This window comes from Schistocerca nitens, chromosome 4 (genome assembly GCF_023898315.1).
Source record: "Schistocerca nitens isolate TAMUIC-IGC-003100 chromosome 4, iqSchNite1.1, whole genome shotgun sequence".
NCBI classification, from domain to species: Eukaryota; Metazoa; Arthropoda; class Insecta; order Orthoptera; family Acrididae; genus Schistocerca; species Schistocerca nitens.
The window spans coordinates 264997531-265021960 of NC_064617.1; the positions used below are offsets into that span (position 1 = coordinate 264997531).

Genomic DNA, 24430 nt, shown 5'->3' on the forward strand with positions numbered 1-24430 from the left:
GCATTTGTGCACCGCCGCCGTCAGTGTCAGCCAGTTTGCCGTGGCATACGGAGCTCCATCGCAGTCTTTAACACTGGTAGCATGCCGCGACAGCGTGGACGTGAACCGTATGTGCAGCTGACGGACTTTGAGCGAGGGCGTATAGTGGGCATGCGGGAGGCCGGGTGGACGTACCGCCGAATTGCTCAACACGTGGGGCGTGAGGTCTCCACAGTACATCGATGTTGTCGCCAGTGGTCGGCGGAAGGTGCACGTGCCCGTCGACCTGGGACCGGACCGCAGCGACGCACGGATGCACGCCAAGACCGTAGGATCCTACGCAGTGCCGTAGGGGACCGCACCGCCACTTCCCAGCAAATTAGGGACACTGTTGCTCCTGGGGTATCGGCGAGGACCATTCGCAACCGTCTCCATGAAGCTGGGCTACGGTCCCGCACACCGTTAGGCCGTCTTCCGCTCACGCCCCAACATCGTGCAGCCCGCCTCCAGTGGTGTCGCGACAGGCGTGAATGGAGGGACGAATGGAGACGTGTCGTCTTCAGCGATGAGAGTCGCTTCTGCCTTGGTGCCAATGATGGTCGTATGCGTGTTTGGCGCCGTGCAGGTGAGCGCCACAATCAGGACTGCATACGACCGAGGCACACAGGGCCAACACCCGGCATCATGGTGTGGGGAGCGATCTCCTACACTGGCCGTACACCACTGGTGATCGTCGAGGGGACACTGAATAGTGCACGGTACATCCAAACCGTCATCGGACCCATCGTTCTACCATTCCTAGACCGGCAAGGGAACTTGCTGTTCCAACAGGACAATGCACGTCCGCATGCATCCCGTGCCACCCAACGTGCTCTAGAAGGTGTAAGTCAACTACCCTGGCCAGCAAGATCTCCGGATCTGTCCCCCATTGAGCATGTTTGGGACTGGATGAAGCGTCGTCTCACGCGGTCTGCACGTCCAGCACGAACGCTGGTCCAACTGAGGCGCCAGGTGGAAATGGCATGGCAAGCCGTTCCACAGGACTACATCCAGCATCTCTACGATCGTCTCCATGGGAGAATAGCAGCCTGCATTGCTGCGAAAGGTGCATATACACTGTACTAGTGCCGACATTGTGCATGCTCTGTTGCCTGTGTCTATGTGCCTGTGGTTCTGTCAGTGTGATCATGTGATGTATCTGACCCCAGGAATGTGTCAATAAAGTTTCCCCTTCCTGGGACAATGAATTCACGGTGTTCTTATTTCAATTTCCAGGAGTGTATTTGCGTGTCACCATAGCACAGCGGATAGCGTTGCTGCCTATTACCTAATGGGTCCCGTGTTGGATTACCGTTGATCATCTCGCATTTTTATGATGAAGGAATGTCTGTATGAGTGTATATTCGTAAGAGCAAATCAGAAGCTTGTTCAGTGGATGTACAACCAAATACACCCGCAGCTCGGCGAAGGCGAAAGTTGTGTTTCAGGCTGGAAGACACGTTATATCAGGTACCATGAAGAGAGACAATTCTGTACCGTCTGGTGACCAGCAGCTGTTCTCGTCGTCGTTATGGTACTGGTATCAACTGATACTGGGTGAAGTGCTACATTGTAAAATAATCTTTATAAGGTGTGTGTGTAGCGTGTGGAGTCATCGGTGTTGAGAAATGAATCAACAGTGTAGCATTAGCTTTTCCACATTTTTGTAGAATGTACAAGCAAAACAGTTTTGAGCTTGGGAATAAATCGAATGAGGTTGCACTGTTTTAAAAAGCAGACTAGCCGTATCTTTTGGAAAGTGGAGGCTCTATTTATCATATGGCTCTAGTCGTTTAGATATTTCCCGGGTCCCCTGAATTACTTCAGGCAAATTGGGGAATAGTTCCTACGGTCGACTACCCGTCCCATCCTTCCAAAACTAGACCCATAAGCATGTAAATGCCTGTATACATGTATTACGGTCGTTATACCTTAATATCGCGGCAAGTCCAATGTCCTTGCAAAAGTGATTCACGGTCGAATAAAGCTACTGCTACTACTACTACTAATACTTCCCTTTCACCTCTTTCAACTAAATACGGCTGATAATATTTGTTCCAATAAATGGAATTGTAGGCAGTGAGACTGTGTGAGAATGAAACAATAATAATGTTAGTTACACAGAACTCAGCCACGATAAATTTTGAAAAAGCTTTGCAAGTTGCGGGAATGATCTAACTGGGAAATTGAACCGGCAGCTATTAGTACTAGAGCAACAGTGAAACTAAACTTGGTAAGGACGAAAAATCAAAGAGACCAGAAGAAAACGGTACGGAAATACCATGAGATACATGTCAGACAAGTATAAATTAAATAATAAAATCCACTATCAAACGTACTGACCGTTGTACTTCAAATTTACAAAAGTGAATTACGCCTTTATTTTATTGTAAAAGAACTTCGTCAAATATCTTTTATAAGGTCTTTGTTGATGTTTGGTGTAATTTTATCGTATCATTTTACTTTTTAAAAAAGCTATAGCGTAGACCCAACTCTTGCAAAAGATTTCACAAAATACTTTGACAGTGTTATAGGGCCTCAAAAAAGACTAAATGGGAAAGGGTGAACCAGAAAGTTATTCGTTTAGAGAATAACAAATTTATTACAATATCCTTGTTTACAAAAGGTTAGATGCTACTAGTAGCTTCAGAACAGAATCTGCAAAACAGATAAAAATGTATTGACGAAAAGAATCGAAAATCTTTGTACAAGAAAATGTTTTACACACCTTAAATAGCGGTGTATGAGTGGAACAAACAAAGTGATTTAGTATAACTGAAAACAAGTTTAATGCCTACGTAGAAGACAACATCTAAAAAGGCAACAAATCCAAAGGACTATTAACAGGGGAGCGTACGCGGGATGACAGAATTACAACGAATAACATGATTCCTATACTGCATGACAATGAGAAATGAACATTAAAACAGCTAGGTAAAAGAATACAGAAACATAGGAGATGGGATTTTTAGTACAAAAGATCGAGTGCCTCCGAGTTTTCTATTAGAGCGAAGATATGCATGCTAAACTGAATTCCGACAATATTCTATGGGAAACACAGAACTACCAAAGATGTGGGGGACGGTGCGGCGAACACGGCTTCCCCACATAGCGCTTTACCAACGCAAGGCAAGGGGAGGTAGAATCTTGATTTACATTAATTTCGCAAGGAGAATTCATGTTACTTTTTTTGGGAAGGAAAATAATAAGTAGAAGAAGAACAGAACGAAAATTGTCAATGGATACACACTCGATGAGTCGGCAGAGCTCACAGACATAATGATAAAACAATGGAGAATACTTCAGGATACAACAGTCCTGCAAGGAAAACACTTCTCATATATCATGTTTCAAAATGTCTAAATGATAACAATTTGACGACACACTGTTCCAGTATACCTTCAAAGGCTGAATTATTACGACCGTATTTATAAACGAAACTACACTGAAGAGCCAAAGAAACTGGTACACCTGCCTAATATCGTGTAGGACGCCCAAGAGCAACCAGAACTGCTGCAACACGACATGAAGTGGACTTCACTAATGCCTGAAGTAGTGCTGGAGGGAACTGACACCTCGAATCCATCAAGGGTGTCCATTAATACGTAAGAGTACGAGTGGATGGAGATCTCTTCTGAACAGCACGTTCCAAGCCATCCAGGATTTGCCCAATAATGTTCATGTCTGGCGAGTTTGGTGGACAGCGGAAGTATTTAAACTCAGAAGAGTTCTCCGGGAGACATTCTGTAGCAATTCTGAACGTGCGAGGTGTAGCATTGACCTGCTGGAATTGCCCGAGTCTTTCGAAATGCATAAAGGACATGAATGGATGCAGGTGATCATACAGGATGCTTACTACGTGTCATCTGTCAGAGTCTTATCTAGACGTATCAGTAGTCCTGTATCACTCCAACTGCACACGCCCCACACCAGCACAGAGCGTCGACCAGCTTGAAAGGTCCCCTATTGACATGCAGGGTCCACGGAATCATGAAGGTGTCTCCGTAACCGTACACGTCTATCCACTCCATACAATTTGAAACGAGTCTCGTCCGACCAGGCTACATGTTTCCAATCATCAACACTCCAATGTCGGCGTTGAAGGGTCCAGGCGCGGTGTAAAGCTTTGTCTTGTGCAGTGATCAAGGGTACACGAGTGGGTCTTCAGCTTCGAAAGCCCATATCGATGATGTTTCATTGAATGGTTCGCACGCTGACATTTGTTGATGGTCCAGTATTGAAATCTGCAGCAATTTGCGGGTTGCACTTCTGTCACGTTCTAGATCTACATCTACATGGATACTCTGCAAGTCACAAAATGGCTCTGAGCACTGTAAGTGTCAGGCAAATCCAACACCTTCCATGAAAACCCTGACATGATAAGCAAATCCAGTAGTATGTCACATAGCTCCGAATAAATCGTGACATTAAATTAACCAAAGTAATACGAGTAACGAGTGAGCAAATGGAATACCACAGACTAACACAAGAATGCCTAAATGCATGTCATACCTTCCCACCGTGAGACAGACGCAGTTCCGAGGGGAGAAACGAGAACAGAAGTTGAGAGCAGAACCGTGTTAAGCTAGAAGGCCCTACGATAAGGGACGGACACCCACGTCGCCAGCTAACCGCTAGGACCACCCCCAGCCCATGTTAAAAGCTAGAGCCCTCCAGAAGAACAGTATAGATCTTACAGTATAGATCTTACGATAACACTAAAAGGGCCACCCCAGCCGCAAGTTTTAGCGTGAGACTATTTCGCGTCTCTGTTACGTTGCAAACTTTAAACACATTGCCCCACCACGAAAAGTATAACGTTTCTCATTGGACAGACAGAATTTTTGTAGGTGGAGCTTAAGGTTAACATTGAGACCCTGATTGGTCAGATGAAAACACAGCCAGATAGTTTTTTTAAACCAACTTCGGTAAATTGTAGTAAGGAGAAGTTAGGGGGGAGTTGCTTCCGAGACGGCGAGGTGAGTGGAGCTGTGCTGTCCACCGCCCCCTGACGAACACCGACAAGGTAATGAACGCACGCGATGCCGCATAACAGCGCATAAAGCTTCACTCAGAACTGCAGAAGTCTCATCTGTTACATCCCTTTTTTGCGTAATACTAGTGTCGATCGTCAACTAAAGCTCATGGAGTTCACATTTGCCACTTGAAGTAGAAATCTGAAACGCGATGACTTTTCTGTTATATACACTCCTGGAAATGGGAAAAAGAACACATTGACACCGGTGTGTCAGACCCACCATACTTGCTCCGGACACTGCGAGAGGGCTGTACAAGCAATGATCACACGCACGGCACAGCGGACACACCAGGAACCGCGGTGTTGGCCGTCGAATGGCGCTAGCTGCGCAGCATTTGTGCACCGCCGCCGTCAGTGTCAGCCAGTTTGCCGTGGCATACGGAGCTCCATCGCAGTCTTTAACACTGGTAGCATGCCGCGACAGCGTGGACGTGAACCGTATGTGCAGTTGACGGACTTTGAGCGAGGGCGTATAGTGGGCATGCGGGAGGCCGGGTGGACGTACCGCCGAATTGCTCAGCACGTGGGGCGTGAGGTCTCCACAGTACATCGATGTTGTCGCCAGTGGTCGGCGGAAGGTGCACGTGCCCGTCGACCTGAGACCGGACCGCAGCGACGCACGGATGCACGCCAAGACCGTAGGATCCTACGCAGTGCCGTAGGGGACCGCACCGCCACTTCCCAGCAAATTAGGGACACTGTTGCTCCTGGGGTATCGGCGAGGACCATTCGCAACCGTCTCCATGAAGCTGGGCTACGGTCCCGCACACCGTTAGGCCGTCTTCCGCTCACGCCCCAACATCGTGCAGCCCGCCTCCAGTGGTGTCGCGACAGGCGTGAATGGAGGGACGAATGGAGACGTGTCGTCTTCAGCGATGAGAGTCGCTTCTGCCTTGGTGCCAATGATGGTCGTATGCGTGTTTGGCGCCGTGCAGGTGAGCGCCACAATCAGGACTGCATACGACCGAGCCACACAGGGCCAACACCTGGCATCATGGTGTGGGGAGCGATCTCCTACACTGGCCGTACACCACTGGTGATCGTCGAGGGGACACTGAATAGTGCACGGTACATCCAAACCGTCATCGAACCCATCGTTCTACCATTCCTAGACCGGCAAGGGAACTTGCTGTTCCAACAGGACAATGCACGTCCGCATGTATCCCGTGCCAACCAACATGCTCTAGAAGGTGTAAGTCAACTACCCTGGCCAGCAAGATCTCCGGATCTGTCCCCCATTGAGCATGTTTGGGACTGGATGAAGCGTCGTCTCACGCAGTCTGCACGTCCAGCACGAACGCTGGTCCAACTGAGGCGCCAGGTGGAAATGGCATGGCAAGCCGTTCCACAGGACTACATCCAGCATCTCTACGATCGTCTCCATGGGAGAATAGCAGCCTGCATTGCTGCGAAAGGTGGATATACACTGTACTAGTGCCGACATTGTGCATGCTCTGTTGCCTGTGTCTATGTGCCTGTGGTTCTGTCAGTGTGATCATGTGATGTATCTGACCCCAGGAATGTGTCAATAAAGTTTCCCCTTCCTGGGACAATGAATTCACGGTGTTCTTATTTCAATTTCCAGGAGTGTAGATGCGATATGGCATAGGTCATCCTTCGATCCATTGTAGATCTTGGAAACCCATTCAGGGAATATTCGTTCACATTTTTGTTGAACGCAGTTGGTTTTTACCATCCTGTATAAAAACATTTCCTTTTATCAATAGTGCAATTTATAAACAATGTTTTGTGAGTAGAATAAAATTTCCAATGGTAAACTTAACTGCTTTTTCGACGTCATTTTACCAGCTAACTAAAAATAGGAAAGCCTTGAACCCCTTTCACTAAATTTAGTTAGTATTAAGATTCTTTTACAGGGAGTGCAGTGGAGCTGACGCTGAAATCATTAAGTATTTGGTTATATCATCGCTAGTCTCACTGAACTCTTCTGAACTCTACATGTCATGTGTGGTCTGGCGTCTCCTTATCAGCAACAGGTCCCAGGTTCAAACTAGTCAATTCCCTAAAAAACATGCTCAGAGCATCGTTGAGCGAAAGTGGTAGGGAGACACGATATAGAACAAACAGACACCACGCAGCACTATGGGACTGAACATCTGTGGCCATCAGTCCCCTAGAACTTAGAACTACTTAAACCTACCTAACCTAAGGACATCACACACATCCATGCCCGAGGCAGGATTCGAACCTGCGACCGTAGCGGTCACGTGGTTACAAACTCAAGCGCCTAGAACCGTCTGCAAGTAACATGTAAGTGCCTGGCAGAGGGTTCATCGAACCACATTCACAATTCTCTATTATTCCAATCTCGTATAGCGCGCGGAAAGAATGAACACCTATATCTTTCCGTACGAGCTCTGATTTCCCTTATTTTATCGTGGTGATCGTTCCTCCCTATGTAGGTCGGTGTCAACAAAATATTTTCTCAAAAAAATGGTTCAAATGGCTCGCAGCACTATGGGACTCAACATCTGTGGTCATAAGTCCCCTAGAACTTAGAACTACTTAAACCTAACTAACCTAAGGACATCACACACATCCATGCCCGAGGCAGGATTCGAACCTGCGACCGTAGCAGTCGCGCGGTTCCTGACTGAGCGCCTAGAACCGCTAGACTACCGCGGCCGGCAAATATTTTCTCATTCGGAGGAGAAAGTTGGTGATTGGAATTTCGTGAGAAGATTCCGTCGCAACGAAAAACGCCTTTCAATTAATGGTGTCCAGCCCAAATCCTGTATCATTTCTGTGACACTCTCTCCCAGATTTCGCCATAATACAAAACGTGCTGCCTTACTTTGAACTTTTTCGATGTACTCCGTCAGTCGTATCTGGTAAGGATCCCACATCACGCAGCAGTATTCTAAAAGAGGACGGACAAGCGTAGTGTAGGCAGTCTCCTTAGTAGGTCTGTTACATTTGCTAAGTGTTCTGACAATAAAACGCAGCCTTTGGTTAGCCATCCCCACAACATTTTCTATGTGTTCCATCCAATTTAAGTTGTTCGTAATTGTAATACCTAGGTGTTTAGTTGATTTTACGGCTTTTAGATTAGACTGATTTATTGTGTAACCGAAGTTTAACGAGTTCCTTTTAGCACTCATGTGAATGACCTCACACTTTTTGTTATTTAGGAGCAACTGCTACTTTTCGCACCATTCAGATATCTTTTCTAAATCGTTTTGCAGTTTGTTTTGATCTTCTGATGACTTTATTAGTCGATAAACCACAGCGTCACCTGCAACCAACTGAAGACGGCTGCTCAGATTGGCCCCAAATCGTTTATGTAGATAAGGAACAGCAAAGGGCTTATAACACTATCTTGGGGAACGCCACAAATCACTTCTGTTTTACTCGATGATTTTCCGTCAATCACTACGAACTGTGACCTCTCTGACAGGAAATCACATATCCAGTCACATACCTGTGACGATATTCCATAAGCACGCAATTTCACTACAAGCCGCTTGTGTGGTACAGTGGCAAAAGCCTTCCGGAAATCCAAAAATACGGAATCGATCTGAAATCCGTTGTCAATATCACTCAACACTTCATGTGAATGAAGATTTAGTTGTGTTTCACAGGAACGATGTTTTCTAAACCCATGTTAACTGTGTGTCAATAGACCGGTTTCTTCGAGGTACTTCATAATGTTCGAACACAATATATGTTCCAGATTCCTGCTGCATATCGACGTTAACGATATGGGCCTGTAATTTAGTGGATTACTCGTAGTACCTTTGTTGAATATTGGTGTGACATGTGCAACTTTCCAGTCTTTGGGTACGGATCTTTCGTCGAGCGAACGGTTTTATATGATTGTTAAGTATGGAGCTAATGCATCAGCATAATCTGAAATGAACCTAATTGGTATATAGTGTTGACCAGAAGACTTGCTTTTATTAAGTGATCTAAGTTGCTTCACTACTCTCAGGATATTTACTTCTACGTTACTCATGTTGGCAGCTGTTCTCGATTCGAATTCTGGAACATTTATTTCGTCTTCTTTTGTGGAGGCATTTCGGAAGTCTGTGTTTAGTAACTCTGATTTGGCAGCACTGTCTTCGATAGTATCTCAATTGTTATCGCGCAGAGAAGGCATTGATTGTTTCTGTCCGCTAACATACTTCACATACGACCAGAATCTCTTTGGATTTTCTGCCAGGTTTCGAGAGAAAGTTTCGTTGTGGAAACTGTTATAAGCACCTCGCACTAGTCCGCGCTAAATTTCGAGCTTCTGTAAAAGATCGCCAATCTTGGGGATTTTGCGTCTGTTCCGTCGTTTGTTAATTTATGCGGAATTCTCTTCAGTCGTCGCTGGCCCTGTTCTTGCACGATTTTTTTCCGGCCGCAGTGATGTCGGCGATTTGATGTTTTACAAAATTCCTCTCACTCGTGAAATGGTCGTACGGGAAAATCCCCACTTGATCGGTACCTTGGAGATGCTGTGTCCCATCGCACGTGCGCTGACTATAACACCTCGTTGAAACTCATTCAAATCTTGGTAACCTGTTATCATAGCAGCAGTAACCGATCAAACAACTGCGCCAGACTCTTGTTGTCTTATATAGTCGTTGCCGACCGCAGCTCCGTATTCTGCCTGTTTACATATCTCTGTATTTGAATACAAATTCAAATGGCTCTGAGCACTATGCGACTTAACATCTATGGTCATCAGTCCCCTAGAACTTAGAACTACTTAAACCTAACTAACCTAAGGACATCACACAACACCCAGCCATCACGAGGCAGAGAAAATCCCTGACCCCGCCGGGAATCGAACCCGGGAACCCGGGCGTGGGAAGCGAGAACGCTACCGCACGACCACGAGATGCGGGCATATTTGAATACGCCTGCCTATACCAGTTTCTTTGGCGCTTCAGTGCAACTACGTGAGCTTTTCGGCTTATGAAATCAACCGCTCTATCATCTCCTTGCTGAAGCATTATGGAGTGGCTGTATCGCGGGGCACGTGGCTAGCATTATGCTCTCCCTGGCGTTAATAAGGGATAATTGCGTCGAATGTGCTACTTCCGCTTCAAGTAGCTCCTCAGTTGCCCGAAATACACTTACAGGACCAGACTGTAGTGCAGTCAGACAGGATAATCCCAGGACGTACCTAGGGATCGAATCCGGATTCTCAGTAGAGTCATCAAATATGGTGAATGATCAGCACCGAAAGTGAAATAAATTCTTCTGCAGTATCATTTAAAGAGAAAACATGAGAATAGCAGTAGTTAGGTAGGAAGTTGTATAAACAAGTGTAAAGCTTAACACGGTTTTTTAAACATAGAAAATCTACGAGAACTGAAATGGAGGTAATTTATTAAATGACCAGAGATTATGCAATTAAAATAATACTATCATACATTTAATCGCTATCGGATACAAGAAATTTTCTTAACCTATGGCAGGTGCCTAAGAGGGACAGATAGAAATTCAGCAAACAAGGCGCAGCTGCCCAACGAATAGATTGATGTAGAAATGGCAACATGTTTTGAAAATATGTGTATGCGCACAGAGAGACATGTAGAGAACAGGTACGGAGCACCGAACACACAGATGCTGAAACATAGTTGCTTACTGCACATACTATACTGTACATAACTAATGTGAAGATTAATGTGGAGTTCCTTCATAAACATAAAAAGCTATCACCCAGATGTATGCTATGCTGGTTGAAATGTACAGAACAAAGACATTAGCAGAAAATGTTCTACGACTGTTCGAACGCTTTGAGATTGGAAACGAATGTGGTAATTATGCGTCACGTTCGGGTTGAGCATGATGTCGGACAGCTTCGAGGAAGTTATAAAGATGATGGAAAAAGTCGGCTGTTATCTTTGAAGTAGGTATCAGATGTATTTTGGTTTGGCAAGGACAGTGATAATGCATCGCACACAAAGATTTGGGTAATAGGAAGAATTGCACCTGATGTATGCCCCGAAAATTGACTAACAAGCTGAAGACACCACATGTACACACTGCTGGAAATTTCGTTTACAGGAGTGACCTCTTCATCAAAGCATTATCAAAGAGCGTGAGATAGTGATAGCAGCCGATCCGGAATAGTATCAGACTATGATAGCCAATCATCATGCTCGCATCGGACACCTGTTTGCACGATTTTTGGACAGTCATTAAGAAAGACGTGTGAGGCCAGTATTTCCAGCAGACTTATAATTGTTGATAGATGTGTATTATTGCCAGTGGGGATTTCTCTGAAAGGGAGCAATTATGATTTGTTTGTATCCTGTTTTAGCTTTTGTTACCCCATCGTCATCCAAATTCTCAATACATTGCATACAAATAATGTTGTAGGACTATGCAATCCCGACCGGCCGTCGTGTCCTCCTTTCGATATGGCGTCATTTGGATTCGGTATTTGTGGGGGCTATGGGGCCGGCACACCGTTCGCCCCACTGTTATCACCTTCGCAGACCTTGGAGCCGCTACTTCACACTCAATTAGAACCGCAGTGAGTCTCAAGAGGCTGAATACACCCAGTTCAGTGCTCCCATTAACGATACCGGGAACTGAACCGGGGTCTCACGTGAGTCAGACAGAGACGCTGATCGGTCAGTTGCGATGGTGCACTTGTAATTAATATAAACGTGTATTATCAGATCAACGAAGAGGAAACGGAGCAAATGGTAGCAATAAGAGAAGACAAAGACGAAGTGGAGGTAACATTGGAGGCAAGAAGCATGCTGTTTAAGTCGGTACTATTTTTCCAGTTTCTAGGAAGCAGTTTTAAATGAGATAATAACATGGAGGAGGAGATAATGAACAGTATAAGTTATACAGAGAAATGCATGTCTGCAGTGAATAATCAATTCACTAACAAATTGCCAACAAGAACATCGAAAACCGATACTTATAAGACAATATTATAGACTGGTCTTGATATGTGAGGCAGAAGCGTTAATACTCAGCAAGCAGATGAACAGGAAAGTTATCACATTGAAAACAAGATGTTGAGAAAACATTTTGACCTGTGTTTCAGCCTTTAAGTTTCAGAAAAGGACAAACCACTGTACAATACGCCAGATGTGACGGCATTATTAAGTAACGGGAGAATTAACTGGTTGGGACGTGTACTGAGAAGGGAAGGAGCGACAGTAAAGCGAATGTTAGGAAGAAATCCACGAGGAAGGGCACACCGTGGTATACCAAAACTGAAGTACCGGCAGGAAGTCAGGGAAGAAGTGGACGCCCTAGGAGCTCAGGAGAACGTGGTCGGAGACAGAAGAACGTTTGGTCTAACAGTAGTTAAATTTAGTAAATAGTAAATAATAAAATATGGAGCTAGCACCGGGGGGTGGATTTTGACTGTATATAAGGTTATAAGTCAACAACAACAATGGTAAAACAAATAGATTGGAGTCGAATTAAGTCAAGTGTATTGACAGAATTAAACTATGAAATTAAGTTTTGCTAATTGGGCAGCGAAGTAACTGATGATGCCGAAGTAGGCGGGACATGAAATGCATGAGAGCAGTAGCCAGAAAAGTATTTCTGAAAGAGAAAGTTGTTAGCACCGATTATAAATTTAAGTGTTGGGGAGTCTATTCTGAAGGTATTTGTGTGGAGTTTAGCCTTGTACAGAAGTGAAACGTGGGCGATAAACAATGCAGACGAGAAGTGAATACAAGCTTTTGAAATATAATGCTACGGCAGAATATTGAAAATTAGATGTAGACATCAAGTACCTAATGAGGAAGTACTGAATCGAACTGAGGAAAAAAGAAAATTGCGGCACAGCTTGACGAAAACAAGGTACAGGGCACATAGTGAAGCTCCGAGGAATTGTCTTGTTGGTAACGGAAAGATGTGCGGTGGTGCGGGGGGCGGTACAACTGCAGAGAGGCACCAAGGCTTGAATGCAGTAAGCAGGTTAAAATGGACATAGGTTGCTGTAGTTACGCAGAGATGAAGAAACTTGCGCGGGATAGAGTACCGTGGAGAGCAGCATCAAACTAGGCTTCGAACTGAAGACCGAAATAACAAAAATAGTGAGCCAAACTCCTGCCGCTGAAAAAGAGGTAAACGTTTGTTTTAGCGCAGTCGCTGCTATTCCTGTTTCACTTTCCTTAATCGTTGGGCCTCCTAAAGTTACCAGGAGATGTTTTAGTCGTAGCAAACTTCACAAAATAAACCACACGATCGTAACGACTCCACTATAAATTCTTGTAGTCTTCATGTTACAAAGGACTCTATTATATAGTATAGCACGTTAAAAAGAAAATGAGAGCTGAACTAAGACAAAACTGAATTGGGACTAGCTTAATTTATTAATTCCATGACTTGACAGTGCACTGTGGTGGGTACCGTACTAATTCAAGCGTCCATTCAAGTACCTCTGTATATTTTAATGTGTAAGAGATATTGAAAACTCGTCTGCATTTACAAAAATAGTCTCGATGGGTCAAATAGAATGAAAATATTTTCGCAAACTCACAAACTACGAATGTAAAGACAATAAAACTATTTTGTTCAAACGAAGTGACTGTATATTCGCAAAGAACCGCGTGTTTCCCTATACGCTTAAAACGTGCAATACATTATACAGGGTCTAACGGGTATATGTGCAGATATTCTTATATGCGGTACCTTAATATGTACACATTTCAGTGGGTTCGTTGTTTTTTTTCTCTGTGTCGAACAATCTTCCCACAAACACGTCACAAACTTTATGACTTGATGTTTTCTACATCGGCGTACCTGGTCGGAGGAGCGGACTATCTCTGTCAGTATAGACTATACCTTTGTCTCCACACATCCACACTTTAATACCTGACTTCCAGCCCAGTGGAAAATAAACTTTAATTGCTTGCTTGTGCCAAGTGAACATGGAGGTACTACTCAATCTAAAAACGTACGACATGTAATAGCTATAATTATTAGTCTGCAAATGACATAAATACTAATATGATGTTGGTCAGTACACCGTAGTCAGTCACCAATAGAAATATCTGCTCTTATACCCGTTACATCCTATATAATGTGATATTGAAACAAATTGGTTTTTCAAATGGCCGGATATACTTGTTTTAGCGGAATTCTGGAACAGTTAGAAACAAGAGAACGGTGATGTAATGCTTGTTAATGTTAGGAATGAAATTTTTTCCAAAAACATCAGGGGAATTATGTAAGAAATTTTCATGAGCTCTGTTGTTCGATACTTACATAATAGTTGTGACGACACTGTGTTATGCCCACACTTACGCACGTGATTTCCTTAGTGAAATGTTGAATTCTAAACGTTCAAAAGCTTTACGTTACTTTTGTCATTCTTTTAAGAACTTTCGAATTTTCTTTTTCGTCTTCACGCCGTCATTGGAACGGTGTCTGCTTTTTGGGTCAATGCACATTTCTAGTGGCCTTGATCTTAGATCTGCGTTGATAGTGTCCAGCCACCATAATTTTGGTCTTCCCATTTGTCTCTGGTCTCCAACAGTGAGGTGACACGGTGAACTGTTGGTTGAAACAGGTGGCGACTGTCTGATGTGTCCATACCACCCAAGTCCCTATCCTTGCATCTTGTCACTGACTGGAGGCACCCCAGCTAGTTGTCGAATCGTTGTGTTGTCAACGTGGTGGAGCAGGAAAATGCCTAATGATCTTCTTAGTATCCGCATTTCGACGACATGTGTTGAGAGCTCAGCACTGCAATGCTGGACGAACACTCTTTACTGTATAATGCAACTGGCCTCTCCACACTGTGCAATACTTTTGATCTTAGGATGACTGGCATCTCTTATCGCAAAGAATACCAATGGGTCTCTGAACCGCATCCATGTCGCTTTACCTCTTGCTCGAACATCCTCATTCATACAACCGTCACACGGTAGTTGGAAACTTAGATATTGGAAGAGCTCCATTAATTTGTATAGTTCCAGGAGATGGAATCGTTACGAAGTACTCTGTCTTGTGGATGTTTGAACGGAGGCCAAATCCTTGTTGACGGTCTTACCATGTTTGGATTTGAGTTTCATGATCCTCCCTGATATTTGCCACAAACAAGAGCGTTTCATTGAGGACGCATAGTTCCTATCTTCATACCGCTAGCAATATAGTGAGAGGTATTAACCACACTGAGAAATGCTCGTCCTTTTGCATGATTTCACTCGTCAAATACTTCGTTGTAATGTATCGAATCATTCACAAAATACTATAATCAACACGTTGCAGATCAAATCCTTTTTTTCGCGTAATTAACAAAAAATGGCTCAGAGCACTATGGGACCTAACATCTGTGGTCATCAGTCCCCTAGAACTTAGAACTACTTAAACCTAACCAACCTAAGGACATCACACACATCCACGCCCGAGGCAGGATTCGAAACTGCGACCGTAGCGGTCGCGCGGTTCCAGACTTAAGCGCCTAGAACCGCTCGGCCACACCGGCCGGCCGCAATTACCACTGAACAGAACGTTTGGTTGAACACTAAGTGTTAAAATAATGTTTCCAAGTAAGAGGGAGGTCTCCCGACGTCGTCTTGTCACGACACCTGACTACATGACGTTGCGTCATCAGCTCGCTAGTGTGTCCTGGACTGTGTTACCGCGCTCACGGCGTCACGGGGCAAATTTCTCGCACTTCGAGCCCGTACTTCCGGTGCGCACCAAGGACGTGACGAACGTAGCTGTCCACGGTAATCCCCGGAGAAAGCGCCGTGTCACTGCCTATTGTAGCGAGCCTGCTGTGTGACACACATAAGTGAGTTTACAAGCATACAGCATCTTTTCCCAGAGCGTAACTGAAATATTGGAAAAATTTTCACTTATTTAATGCTGTTCACCCCGTCAGTCCTCAGTTGCTTGTAATATTTTATTAATGATTCTGAGGTTATCTCTGCATATAGTAGTATCTCGTACACAAAGTATAAAAGGCCAGTGCAATGGCGGAGTTATTACTTAAACTCAGGTGATCCATGTGAAAAGGTTTCCGACGTGATTATGGACTCACGACGGGAATTAACAGACTTTGAGCGCAGAATGGTAGTTGAACTGGACACATGGGACCTTCCATTTCGGAAATCGTTAGAGAATTCAATATTCGGAGATCCACAGTGTCAAGGGTGTGCCCACAATAAAAAGTTTCAGGGACTACCTCTCACCACGGACAACCAGAGACCGACGGCCTTCACTTACCGTTCGAGAGCAGCGTCATTTGCGTAGAGTTGTCAGTGCTAACAGACAAGCAAAACTGCGTGAAATAACCACAGAAATCAATATAGGACGTCGGACGTATCTGCTAGGACAGGACGGCGAAATTTGGCGTTAATGGGATATGGCAGTAGAAGACCGACGCGAGTGGCATTGTTAATAGTAGCACGACAATGCCTGCAGCGCCTCTAAACAAATGGTTCATATGGCTCTGAGCACTATGGGACTTAACATCTGAGGTCATCAGTCCCCTGCACTTAGAACTACGTAAACCTAACTAACCTAAGTACATCACACACATCCATGCCCGAGGCAGGATTCGAACCTGCGACCGTAGCAGCCGCGTGGTTCCGGAGTGAAGCGCCTAGAACCGCTCGACAACAGCGGCCGGCTGCAGCGCCTCTGCTGGGCTCGTGAGCGCATCGGTTGGACCCTAGATGACTGCTAAACCGTGGTCTGGTAAGACGGATCACGATTTCGATTGGTAAGAACTGATTGATGGGTTTGAATGCGTCGCAGATCCTACGAAGCCATGGACACAAGTTGTCAACGAGGCATTGTGGAAGCTGGTGGTGGCTCCATAATGGCGAGGGCTGTGTTTACTTGTGGACCGATCATTGACTGGATGTGGTTATTTTCGGCTACTTGGAGACCATTTGCTGGTATCCATCGACGTCATTTCCCCAAAGAACGATGGAATTTTTATGGATGACATTGCGCCATGTCACTGGGCCACATCTGTTCGCGATTGGTTGGAGGAACATTCTGGACAGTTCGAGCAAATGGTTTAGCCACCAAGAACACCCGACATGAATCCCATCGAACATTTAAGGGGCACAATCGGAGGTCATTTCGTGCACAAAATCCTGCACTGGCAACGCTGACGCGGAGGCAGCGTGGCTTAATATTTCTACAGGGGACTTCCTACGACTTATTAAGTCCATGCCACGTGGAGTTGCTCCACTACTCTGGGTAAAGGGAGGTCCGACACGATACCAGAAGGTACCCCATGAGTTTTATCACCGCAGTGTATGTATATAGAGGATAAGAGTGGCCCCATCGCATTTCCCTGGGGATACTCCAGACCGTACACTTGTCTCTGACGAAACACACGCGGTAGAGAGCGACGTACAGGATCCTTTTACTGAAAACGTCTTAAAGCCACTCATTTATCTATTTCGTATGCTCGTACCTTCGTTAACAGTCTGCAGCGGGGGGTCGTTTCAAGCGCTTTTCGGAAGTCTAGAACTATGGTATCTATCTGTGGCCCTTCGTCCATGACTTGCAGGACTCTAAGCGGGAAAAGGGCAAGCTGAACTTCGTTCGAGCGACGTTTTCTAAAATCGTGTTGATTTGTAGATAGAAGATTTTCCGTCTCAATGAACTTCAGTACATTCGAAATGATAACATGTTCAAGAATTCTACAAACATGTTAAGGACATTGGTCTGTAAATTTACATTTCAGATATGTTATCCTTCTCAAACTACAACAGTCACAGTTATTTTATCCTTCTTAAACTACAACAGTCACCTGCGCTTTTTTCCAGTCGTCTAGGAGACCTATTGCTTGTTTTGAACTCTTTCAGTTGCCTCTCTACACCAGAGATCCCTCCAAACGGGAGTTTCTGCCATGGTCAAACGACGGTTACCAGGGGGAGAGTTGTAGGACTCTTGATAGGCCAATGGCGCATTACACAGAGGATGATGATGATGATGATATTTGGTTTGTGGGGCGCTCAACTACGCCGTTATCAGCGCCCCTACCAAGCTTTTACACAGTCCAATATCGCCACTTACATGAGTGATGATGAAATTATGAGAACAACACAAACACTCAGTCCCCGGGCGGAGAAAATCGCCAACCCGGCCGAGAGGAGGAGGAGGTTAGTGTTTAACGTCCCGTCGACAACGAGGTCATTAGAGACGGAGCGCAAGCTCGGGTGAGGGAAGGATGGGTAAGGAAATCGGCGGTGCCCTTTCAAAGGAACCATCCCGGCATTTGCCTGAAGTGATTTAGGGAAACCGTGGGACTGCTACGGTCGCAGGTTCGAATCCTGCCTCGGGCATGGATGTGTGTGATGTCCTTAGGTTAGTTAGGTTTAAGTAGTTCTAAGTTCTAGGGGACTGATAACCACAGCAGTTGAGTCCCATAGTGCTCAGAGCCAACCATTTGATTTAGGGAAATCACGGAAAACCTAAATCAGGATGGCCGGAGACGGGATTGAACCGTCGTCCTCCCGAATGCGAGTCCACCCGGCCGAGAATCGGATACACAGAGGAAGCAGCTACTCGGGTAGCAGAGTTCTTGTGGAGTGCACATGGGTTTTTTTTAGGCTGGGCTCTAGTTTGAGGTACTCTAATGAACACTCGCCAGTCGACGTGCAGAAAGCGAAATCATACCAGGTTCAAAGACACGTCGACTCTCAAAATCGCAGAAAAGGCACGTGAGAGACAGATATTCATTGGAAGAATGCTCAGGAAGTGTAGTCCACCCACGAAGAAGGTAGGTTTGAAAACCCTCGTTCGACCGATACTTGAGGACTGCTTGCCAGTCTGGGATCTTGATCGAATAGGATGGACAGAGGAAATAGAATAGATAAATAGAAGTGAAACGCATTTTGTCATGGGTTCGTTTAGTAAATATGAAAGCGTGACGTAGGTGGAGAGTGGTTGGAGGGAGGCGTTATGTATCAAGGAATACTAAATAGTTCAGCTGGTAGACCAGGGTATAATATCTGTAGCCTAATTTTATTGGCTTAAAATGTCCCTTAGAGATTCTATTTTTAAGTTTCATTCTTATACAGTACCCTATGAATGGTAAAATATGTTAAAACCGCGATTTACTGTATGGGGGTGCATCCGTGCACCCGAGGGCTCGAATGCAACTAATGTAACACTGTGAGAGTAACCGACGGAAAAGGGGCTCTGTTAGTTCCCGATAGTATCACAAAGGGAATTAGTATCAACTAAAATCCTGTTATCATTAATGTTTATCTTGTAAGATGATTCGTTTATGGTAAACAGCCTGAGAAGTAGATGCTCGTCACGCGTCTGCTTCACTTGTCATTTCTCTTGTTTTTTATACAAAGTAAAACGTGAATGCTTGAAAATGACAAACGTCTTTATCAGGATAGAAAAGGCTAGAAAAATAATCGCAATCGTACAAAAATCGCTTTGATTGGTAAGGAGAAACCAGTTAATAGGAATAATTTCGTCAAAATGAGAGTGTTTCGACACTAACGAGAAGAAGATCAACAGTACGGTACTGGGATTACCGATTAAAAGTTTGTTCTTTATAATTTTATCCATACTTTGCAGCTTCAAACGTGACTGTACTCAGTACACTCGAAGTATGAATTAAAAAACGCCTTCAGTCACAATTTTTCGTGTTTTATTCAGTACACGATGCATTTCGGACCCCGTGGGTCCATCTTGAGGTGTAATTCGTCTTAATACATGCTTTATTTGTTCTCTTTGATCAGATGAAATGCATATTTCTGTCACGAAAAGGTTTGATGTTAGGTTACGAATTTCCTAAATTGATATTTGAAGGAAACAATTGACATATGACAATTATATCTTTAGCATTATGAAAAATTCATCATTGACCACACCATGTACAAAAACATCTGTGAAGTGTTTACAAACATGTGTTTGAGAATGTGCCTGTTGAATGAAGTGATATGCTTGAAAACGATGGAGGAAAAAACTTATGTTGATTATTTGATAAGCTTACACTATTCATCTTTTCCACTATTTCGCACATATTTTCCGTGTCTGACTTACGAAATTCGTAACCTAACATCAAACCTTTTCATGACAGGAATATGCATTTCATCTCATTCAAGAGAACAAATAAATCATGTATTAAGACGAATTACACCTCAAGATGGACCCACAGGATGCGAAATTCATCGTGTACTGAATAAAATACGAAAAATTGTGACTGAAGGCGTTTTTTAATTACAACTCGAGTGAAAAGTTTGTTCAATTTCAATATAAAAAAGGCACAAGTTGGAACTTGAATCGCTTGTTTTTTCAAAACATCATTTTTCAAGAAGTTTGACGATAACTGGGTCCACAGCCTTCGTGAAATTTTTAAACGAAATGATTCCGCTTTTGGCTGTTAAAACATTACTTACTGCGATTGCCTTTTCGACATTTGGTCGTTTCCAAGTATTGTGAGATGATGCGACCCACTCAATAATATAAAGCTGTGATATACTGTGTAATAGCAGTTGCAGGAGGTGTTGCGAATTTATCTGCTATGCCACATACCATATACGCTACTGAGCTGGTACTGATGGAGACACCGAAATTTAAATTTCATGTAGTAGCTGTGGTAACTGGATCACAAAAGCATTTTTGTGATCCTGTTCACACGCCTACTTCATGAAAGTTACGAGAAATGGATTATCAGTGTTTATCGCTCGTTTCTCACGTTTCACGTTTTCTCGATCCGTCTCCCCAACAACTCGTAAACGAACTAACAGAAAGCTTTGAAATTTTTTGGATATTGTAATTACATAATTTCAACAGAACCAAGCAAAATCAGGTTATTCTATGGAACAGTCTGTCAGTTAAAAATTTATTACAATGTTTAAAAATTTAAAAAACTTTATTCATAATTTGGAAAATAGTTAGAATATCATTTATTGTTATACGTAGTTAAAAGAGCTGTGTTTTGGGAATATGTATTTTTCCAATAAAGTAAACTAAACAGAACATTAAAAAGTTTCAAACTACACTAGATCTGACGAAAATAGTATAATACTACCGTTTAACAGCCGCCAATTTGAAACGGTTTAAAAGGGAGAAAAAAATAGTTTCTTTGTGATAGACTATAGTTTTATTCCGTATGAGAATACAAATTGCTTGAGAGCGTCAAATTTTATCCTTGAAAGTCTCAAAAAAAAAAAATTGTTCAAATGGCTCTGAGCACTATGGGACTTATCTGCTAAGGTCATCAGGCCCCTAGAACTTAGAACTACTTAAACCTAACTAACCTAAGGACATCACACACATCCATGCCCGAGGCAGGATTCGAACCTGCGGTCGCGCGGTTCCAGACTGTAGCGCCTAGAACCGAATGGCCACACCGGCCGGCTTGAAAGTCTCAGAAAAATTTGTTGTCAAATTTTTGCTGCATTATGTTTTATCTGCCCCCTGAGTAGAGATGAAAGAATGAATCGTACTACAGCCGATTCTTTCTATTAAAGTTAAAAAATCAGATTATAGATGGCTTTCATAAAAGGATAATTATTTAAATAAAATGAATTATTAATACAGCACATATTTAAATATCTGTAGTATAGTTATATTTGTAAGTATAAAATAATTTCTCCTAGCCCCTTACTGATTGCTATTCCCATACAGATACTCCTGAATAACCAAATAACGTGAGGTACATGCAACAGATAATAGTGAGGAGGTGAGCTACTCATGCATCAGTTAGCTAATTGGTGTAATAATATCGAGGTGACCTACTGATGCATCAGTTAACGTATTGCATGCACTCCCACTTTTTTCGTATCAGATCTTTGAAGTACTTTCATAGACATTAAAAATTCACTATCACAAATATGCAGGACTATCTGAACGTAGTATATCAAAAATACATATTTATTTAAATAATTATCCTGCTTTTTAGTCTTCTGTTTGAAAATTTTCAATCGATTTCAAACATTTTGATGAGATTACAGCAGAGACACGTGGCAAATTTCAGATTTGTTCAAGTTTCTCTGCGCCTGATTCAATCAGTATATTGAATCAACTAACGCCTATCTCGTGAAAAGCCCATGAAGGTAAGAATTAGAGAGATTTGAACTCACATGGAGGCTTAGCAGCAGATGTTCTTACCGCGAAACATGCACTACAGGAACTTGAAGAGTGAGAAACAGCAGCGTTACACAAAGTAGACTCCACCTCATACCAGACAGGAACCTAGTTAATATTGCTCTTCGATCCAGTTCTGATTTATGTTGAAAGTCTCTGGCACATCGGGAAATGACAGTACTAAAAAAAGTATCCATTACCGCACACCATAGAAGAAAGCGAGTCAGTATTGCAGTGACATCCAGTTTTGAAATATGTTTAAAATTTCAAGGCCCGAGTTCATCGGGAAGTTAGTTTAAACTCAATTGCAAAACTTGTACTGGACAGACAACGAGAAAGCGACCTAACAGAAACGTCGTAAACAGGAGAAAAGGCGTCAGAAAGTACGCGACAGAAATAAAGGAACTAAGCTCATAAAGTATGTGATGCCAGCACTTCAGTTGTAACAGGGTTCACAGGGAACGAGCACTTTCTGAATGACACTAATCTGCAGCATTCGCTTTATTTTGTAGTCTTCATTACTGCACAGTTTCGGCTGTGTAGCCATTTTCAAGTGTATGGGATAAGTCAAACGGACACATTTGGGTTAGGGTCTAAACTTACAACTGTGGTACATTGTTAAAACATGGTGGGAATTTTAAAATAAACAACACCAAAGGTTTCTCAAGCACATACTCCCTCTGAGCTTCTATAATCCTAGGCACAATGACAAACCTCCTGTCTAAGACTCTACAACAATTACTGAGATGTTAGGGCAGACGTACTCGTAGTATTAACAGCCGACATTTAGCTTATGGCCCTCCTCCAGGAGTGGAAGGGCTTTCTCTCCGTGTCTGCACTAGAGCCAGAATTGTGAACACGTAAGGTGGCTCCATTTCAAGGTACGGACTTCTTTTAGGACCGGAGGTGAGAAAGGGGAGGCGGTCTAAACACTTGGTGTCAGGTTCGTTATTTTAAAGTCCGGAAATCCACTGCATTTTCACAAAGTATGATCTCTTTTATTCGGTAGTGATTTGGATATGCCGCCAACCTGATATCTGTAAGAATGTGGCTGGCAATTAGAAGCAGCCGTTCGGTGGCCTGCAGACGGTGCAAGCAGACACTATGATGGGCGTGCCCCACTGGTGGAGTCCCCAGCTTGAATACGCGTTCGCGGTCACGTAAGAGCACTGCGGCTAGCCTTTTGTCGCCTGCAACCTTCAGATCACGCCACTTGAGTCAGTGTTCGATTATAGCTTGTTTTACGGTTCTTACTGCTTCCGTATTCACTCTCGACTGACTTTGTATGCTTATGAACAGCTAGCTGTGTTTTGGAATGTCTCAGCCGTTCATGACGTGAACTTAGTCGTTAGTCCAAGTGTCATACGTTGCACCGGTCACCGTGTCAGCTTCACTGAATGAGGTGGTACATGACCAACAAAAGTTTTCGCTCAAGTCCCTTTGGCTTGCTACACAGGGAATCCGATTGATCACAGTGAATAACTTTTTGCACAGAAGCAAAATAAAAACATATGTGAGAAATGTTGTTTAGCTACCAAGGGATATTAACTAGCATGACTGCCTGTTCCGTAACTTTCTTCGTTACGAAGTAATGAACGGAAGTACCCCTTTTTTAAATAGTATCCAATACTTCTTGTCCAGTATTTCACTGTCTCTCCTCAAGACCTGCTCAGAAACGCACCACATAGTACCTTTCACGTAAACATGACGTTAGTGAAAATGTAACACAAAACTGACTTTGAGTCTGCTTTACTAGCAAACATTGCAGACACCAGGTATAACGTAACTCGTTCGCTTGTTGGAGTTGGCAAACAAAGAGAAAAACAAGGAAAATGCGCACTGCTCATTCAGTCAATGGTCTTCTACTGAAGGCTTGTGTGAGGTCAATGTACACAACAAAGCGAAGGTAGAAATGCTAGTAATCTATGGAGAATTTAAGCTAGCGGAACAGTAACTGCAGTAATGTTTTCTTACCGACATTACGGGTACTTGTAATACAGTACCACAGTACATTTAAACCATGAGTTGTGTAGCGTAAAGGAAGTCCTAGATTAAACATTCTCTATGTGGTATCGATAGCCACAATGCCACGGCGTAGGTGCAAGTACTTAAGTTGGCACTACGACCGACACCGACGACAGCGCCCTCTAGCAGGCGGTGTGCAGATCTACGAGCTCCGCTGCAGATTCTGCCCATTTCATCACGAGCAGACGGGCTGGAAACATCGCTTCATCCTCAGTTTGCTATTGAGACTATGTACTACTTACGACAGGAATACGGTTTTGCGCCTACGGGCTCTTCAGTTGTAAAGTGACGTATGCCATTGACTAATAATTAAATGTACTTTCA

General features: G+C 43.7%; 1 protein-coding gene across 1 annotated transcript in view; it reads right to left on the bottom strand.

The window, feature by feature from the left end:
* LOC126251646 (tyrosine decarboxylase-like) overlaps nucleotides 1-24430 on the bottom strand; it is a 176991-nt gene that overhangs the window by 105600 nt on the left and 46961 nt on the right. The window lies entirely within an intron of this gene.